The sequence below is a fragment of the Fukomys damarensis genome, unplaced genomic scaffold (assembly GCF_012274545.1).
Source record: "Fukomys damarensis isolate Sample0158 unplaced genomic scaffold, DMR_v1.0_HiC HiC_scaffold_2, whole genome shotgun sequence".
In the NCBI taxonomy this organism is placed as follows: Eukaryota; Metazoa; Chordata; class Mammalia; order Rodentia; family Bathyergidae; genus Fukomys; species Fukomys damarensis.
Genome location: NW_022900914.1, coordinates 45,803,386 through 45,809,385, shown reverse-complemented (window position 1 = coordinate 45,809,385; position 6,000 = coordinate 45,803,386). Strand labels below are relative to the sequence as shown.

At 47.1% G+C, this 6,000-nt stretch overlaps 1 long non-coding RNA gene across 1 annotated transcript in view; it reads left to right on the top strand.

Moving 5' to 3' along the window:
* Window positions 1-6,000, top strand: part of LOC117286363 — a 105,527-nt gene that overhangs the window by 89,663 nt on the left and 9,864 nt on the right. The gene's annotated exons all lie outside the window — the stretch shown is intronic.

Here is a 6,000-nt window from a genome sequence, read left to right as displayed (position 1 = left end):
GTGGGGTTGTTTGTTTAACACAGAGAAAAAAAAAAAAAAAAAAAAGCTCATCCAGGACAAAGATAGGGCAGTCTGAGAGGCAAGGAGAGGAAGCTGGAAGGGAGTGAGGAAAGCCCATCCTTGTTTTCTGTGCATCCTGGGGCTTGGCTGTCTGACCCTGGGGTGGGGGTAGGAGGAGGGGTCCCAGAGATGCCTAGAAGGATGTGATCTTTGAGGACCATTCTGTCTTCTGTGCCAGAGCCTACAACAGGGAAACTGGGGAGGCGGTGGCAGTCTGGCCGGGGTTGGGCGCCTGTGATTCTCCAGAGCACCTCTTCCCGCTGCCTTCTCACTTGAACAGAGCTCTTTCCAAGCTCCTCCTTCCCACTGTTTGGGCTGTTCCTCCTCTCTGGGATACCATTCCCTCCCCATGGTTTTTTCAGGGCTCCACCCATGATTCCATCCTCTGCCCCACAGGGTCTGAGTCTGTGACAGGCAGGGGTGGGACAATAGCATGCATGGATGGGGACCCTCCCTCAGCTCCAGCACCAGCTCAGAGCAGGACCACGGTCTTCTCCAAGTGACTTAACAACACTCCCGCTCTCCTGGCTCGCAGTGAGCCCCACACTGTCCCAGCTGATGAAGTGGAGGCAAACACAGCAGGGCAATGCCTGGCCCACAGGCCCTCATGTCCTTCACCTTCTGGGTCAGATGATCCCCAGGTGCAGAGCGAGAAGGGCTGGGGACTGCTGTTCGAACCCAGGTGCCCCTTGTGCCCTGCTGTGTGGACAAGGGTCTGGGAAACTGCCATTACCCTTCCAAGGTGGGCTTCCTCCTGCTTGGCACAGGTGGGCTGGTGAAGGCGTAAAGACCTGAGTTATCGGAGCTTCCTGGGTGTCCCCACGTGGACTTGGACTTGCTGGTCTGGGAGGCCTTGACCCCTGTGGGCAGCCCCTAGTGAGCAGTGCCTTGCTGGTAGAGTCTGGGAGCAGGGTTGCCTTCTCAACTGCAGCAGCAGGCTGGGGAGGACCCTCACCTATGACTAAACTTCCTGTTATGACACAGAGCCTAGATTGGTGGAAAGCACCTCTGTGCTGATCCTTTGATCGGGATTCATATCAGACACCCTGTTTGCTTTCTCCAGGGCTTGCATCTGTGTCCCTCTCAACTTTCTGAAAGATCTAGTCTAGGATGATTGCTTCCTTCTCCCTTGAGCTGTCCCTTGATCATCTTCTCCTCAGAAGTTTTTAAATTTTCTGCATTCTGGCATAGTTTGTAATAGCTAAATCTTGGAAACAACCCAAATACTCACCGACTGATGAATGGATAAAGATATGGTGTTTTGTTTTATATATAAGGAGTACTACTTAGCCATAAAGAAGGGTAAGTTTAAGATATTTCTAGGTAAATGGTTGCACCTTGAGACCATACTTGTAAGTTAAATAAATCAGACATACATGTTTAAATACTGCATTACTTCTCTGGTGTGAGAAACAGAGGCCAATCTTAAATTTTTTATATTTATTTATTTTTTGGTACCTGGGATTGAACTCTGGTCCTTGTGCTTGCGAGGTGGGCACCGGAACCACTGAGCTAAATCCCTAACGTGGTATGAGAACCTGAAAGTGTAAATAAGGACCAAATATCTAACAGATGTTGGGAAATGGAAAGAAAATGTTCAAATGGGAAGGGGAGCAAGGAAGGGAGGAGGGGGAAAGGAAGAAGGGACAAGTAAAAAGAAATATGAGGAAAAAAATGGAAACGAAGCTTCTGTAAGTAAGGATGGGAAGAGGGGTTGAAGGGAGGGGAGGGGAATGCGGAAAAAAAGAAGCAAGACGTACCGTGTACAGGTACAAATTCCCTGTGGTAAATGTCATCTATCTGTCTAGTACCAAAACATTAACGAATAAATAAATGAAAAAAATAAAATTTCCTGCATGCTACATAGTTTATACTTTAAGTCTCTCCATCCCAAACTTCCCCTCCAAATGTGATGAAAACTCTGCCCGTCATTATTACACAATGCTGAGGTGAGGGGCGGAAACCATTGCACTCAGACAGATGTGGCCCTTCAGTGACTTCTGTGGTTAGCATTTCTGTCCGTGCTACGCCTGGGCGGCGTGGCCCGAGTCTCCGGGCCTCCCTCCATCTGACACGGGGTGGTGATTACTTCCTGGTCTTCCCCTTACTGGGTTCTTAGCTCTCAGAGGGCAGTGACTGTTGTTGTCTTTCTGTCTCTGGATCTGGCACATGAAATCAGTGCTCTGTATATATTTGTTGAAAAGGAGTTTTTAAACTTCTTGAGGGCAGGGGCAGGATTTTCCTCTTTCTTACAAATTCCACAATACAGCTTTGTCCAGAGTAAATACATATCTGGGCCAATGGACTAACCAAGCAATGGAACTACTGCAGAGGCACCTTGAAAAATTTCCCAGGTCAAATTGGATTGGGCTTTTTTTTTGTTTTGTTTTGGAGAAAGGGTCTTGCTAGGTAGCCCAGGCTGGCCTTGATCTTGTAGTGATCCTCCTGCCTCAGCCTCTTGAGTGCTAGGATTACAGGTGTGTGGTACCATGCTCAGCTTCAAAATGGATTTTATCTTTCGAGGAAACACAAGTACAGACTTGACTCTGACAAATTTCTGGAGTGTCTGCCAGCTAAAGTCCCTATCACATGTGAGCCGCAGTCATGGGACCACGGGAACGTGATTTGGTGAGGCAGGAAGAACTTGGGTAATAAAACAAGAGGGGCTTTGCATGGACCTGTGATGATGAAATGCCAGGAACTGAGGAGTATGGATAAATCAGTTCTCCATCCTTAAGGTCGAAGTACAACAGAGAGAAGAGAAGGAAGAAGAAAAAGGAGGGAAAGAGGTACAGATGGAGTGAGGCAGGAGAGAAGGAAGGAAGGAGGAAGGAGGAAGGAGAGAGGGTCTAGGGTTAGAGGCCAGATCAAGCTGGACCCGAGCCCCCTTTCCGCTTCTTTTCATTGTGAAGCTCTAGCCATGGGATTGATCTCTGAGCCCTGAGGAGTGAGAGTTAGATAAATGTGTGCGATATGCCACATGTTGTCCTTGGCAATGGTAGACACTTGGTCAACGTGGGAATATTATTACCATGGCTTCATGTTTTGCACACTGTGTTAGTTTGGGTTTTGCTAGTTTAATCCCCCAAACAGCATTTAGATAACTTAAGTCCCAAAAGAGCATTTTTATCTTTTCAACCTACAAGACAAGTTTGAAAACTCATAAAATTGAAAAAAGTGTTGAACTTCAAGGAAGTTAAAATTTTTAGGAAGGCCATGAGGGGAGGGCTTGGGCCAGGCAGAGGTAGTGCCAGTCTTCTTGGGTGACTTCCAGGTTCCAGCCCAGACAGCCCACGGAACCTAGTCCCTCTCAGGAAAGTGGGGTGCTGCACCAGGAAGGAGGGAGGTGCAGCTGCAGGACAGGCAGAGATGCTGGCTGACCACCACACAGGAAGGGTCACCCGGGTGTTCCTTGAGCCCTGCCAGGCCAGCTCTCCAGTGCAGAACAACGCAATTACCACCGCCACCCCTCCCTCCCCCATTCTTCAAATGCCTCCACCAATTTCAGTTTCAACACACTTCAAACCCAGCCCACCCCGGCCAGGCCCAGCCTGGCCCTGAGCAGGAAGGTGGCATCTTTGCTTAAAGGCCCAGCCCACCTAGGGCCTCTTCCTCCTCCCTGACCCTCCCCAGATGCTCCTGTTCTCCTCAGAGAGTCCTGTGTACCCTACTTCAGGAACCTCAGGCCAGGGTTTATAGCTTCCTTTACTTCTTCCTACCTTTACCTTTGCAAACCCAGCTCTTCTTTTTATTTTACTCTTGGCCAAATCCTGTGAAAATATGTTCTCGGGGAGGTTACGAGGAGACCTCAGCCAGCCAGTAGAGAAAGAGCTGCATTGAGGATAACTGAAAACTAGAGCTCTGGGGGTTCCCAAGGCCCCCAGAAGGAAAGGGCCCAATGGACGGCTCTGCCCGCTCTTCCTGTGCCAGTATTCTGCCATGGCACGGGGGTGGGGGGCACGAATGGGTGAGTACATAGATGGGTGGATGATAGGTGTGAGAGGTGACCAGAGTGGACAGTGAATGTTTAGAATTTAGAAATGTTCCCACACCGGAGGACACATTGCCATGCATCCCTCTCGAAGTACTTTCCCTCACTTCGAACACACTGTTCCCATCATTCTTGCCTCCTTCTGAGGTGGTTCTGGAAGTCTGTTTCGTGAATGTCTACAAGTTGTGATGAAAAATACAGTGACTACTGCGGCTGAGTGCCATCCAGCGGAAAGGCAGGCTTGTGGAAGCACTAGGGTGTCTTACAGAGCAAAATAGATAATAAGAAGCAGAGAGATAGATCTTTGGCAAAAGGGAAGGGCACCAAGAGATGGGGGGATTAGGGGAGAAGAGGGGGCTGAAAAAAGAATTAAGATGTGTGATATATGTGTACCACACCCACAGGAATGTGAGCATACGTACTTCAAATATGTACTAATAAAAGTAAAATTTTTAAAAAATATCAAAAAGGGCAGTCAATAAAAGGTCAAGAAAAACTTAAAAAATTCCTGTGTGTCTTCATCCACTGTACTCACTGGGTCTGGCACCGTGTGACTTCTGGCTCTTCTTTAAAGTCGAAATGTCCGCGAGAGGTCAATGTTGACCTTGAGGCAGCCATGACAGTGAAACCAGGCACAAAAGAGGACTTCCAGAAGGGCTTCCGAAAGTGGCCGGAATGACGAACGGGAAAGGGGTGTTCAAAGCCAGGGGGAGTATTGTGAGGGGAATTAATCGCAATGTGTTTTTTATTGTTATACATTTTAAAATTAAGCAGTCACCCTATATTTTGATCATGCCTCGGAGGTGGATGGGAAGGTGGGTCTGTGAGAGGGAGGGAGAGGAGCACCGACGGGGAGAGATTGCTAGTCACAGTCATTTTCTTAGGGCTCTTTCCATCACACGAGCCGACCGGCACCTGCTCTGCCTGTGTGGCCCTGGATTTGGAGGCAGCTGGAGTTCACCATCCTGAACATTATCTAAAAATAAATAAAATAATTATTTACAAAATAAATTATGAGATGTGTTATGTACCCATTCCCTATGATGAATGTAATCATTCTGTACTGCAATATACAATATTAATAAAACTTTAAAAATTATGAAAAACAGCGAAATGTGGCTTTTGAGTATTGAGCATTCCCTTCCTTCTCTCCCTCCCTTTTTCCTTTGTTTTCTTTTTAAAATATAATCCACAAACCACAAAATTCACCCTTTAAAATGTACAATTCTGTATTTTTTAGTATATTCAGCAGGTTGTGCCAACCATCACCTCCGTCTTATTCTAGAACATTTTTGTCACCCCAGAAAGAAACCTTGGGCCATTTGCCAATTCTCCAGCCCCTGGCAGCAATTAATCGACTTTCTTTCTCTATAGATTTGCCTGTTCTGGACATTTTGTTTAAAAAGTATCACAAAAGGGCCGGGGATTTGACTCAGTGGTTCCACTGCCTGCCTGGCAAGCGCAAGGGCCTGAGTTTGATCCCTGGTACCAAAAAAAAAAAAAGTATCACAAAGCCTTCACAAAGCCTTGAATGGTGGTAGCACATGCCTATAATCTCAGCACTTTAGGTGGTTGAGGCAGGAGGATCACAAGTTTGAGCCCCACTTGGACAATGTAGCAAAACCCTGTCTCAAAAATAGAAATTTAAAAGGTTAGAGATCCAGCTCAGTGTGGCATTTGTATCTGTTTTCTTCCCCCTTATAGCATGTTCAAGGGTCACCCTTGTAGTGTGTATCAGTACTTCACTGGTTCTTTTTAATTTTTTCGAGACAGGGTCTCACTACGTAGCCCAGGCTGGCCTTGAACTCGGGGAGTGTCATGGTGCCCGACATACTTCACTTGTTCCTGTGGTTCAGTAGTATTACATTGCAGGAATGTACCACATTTTGATTATCCTACTGCATTTTTTCCACTTTTGGGCTGTTTTGGATAATGTTGCTACGAACATT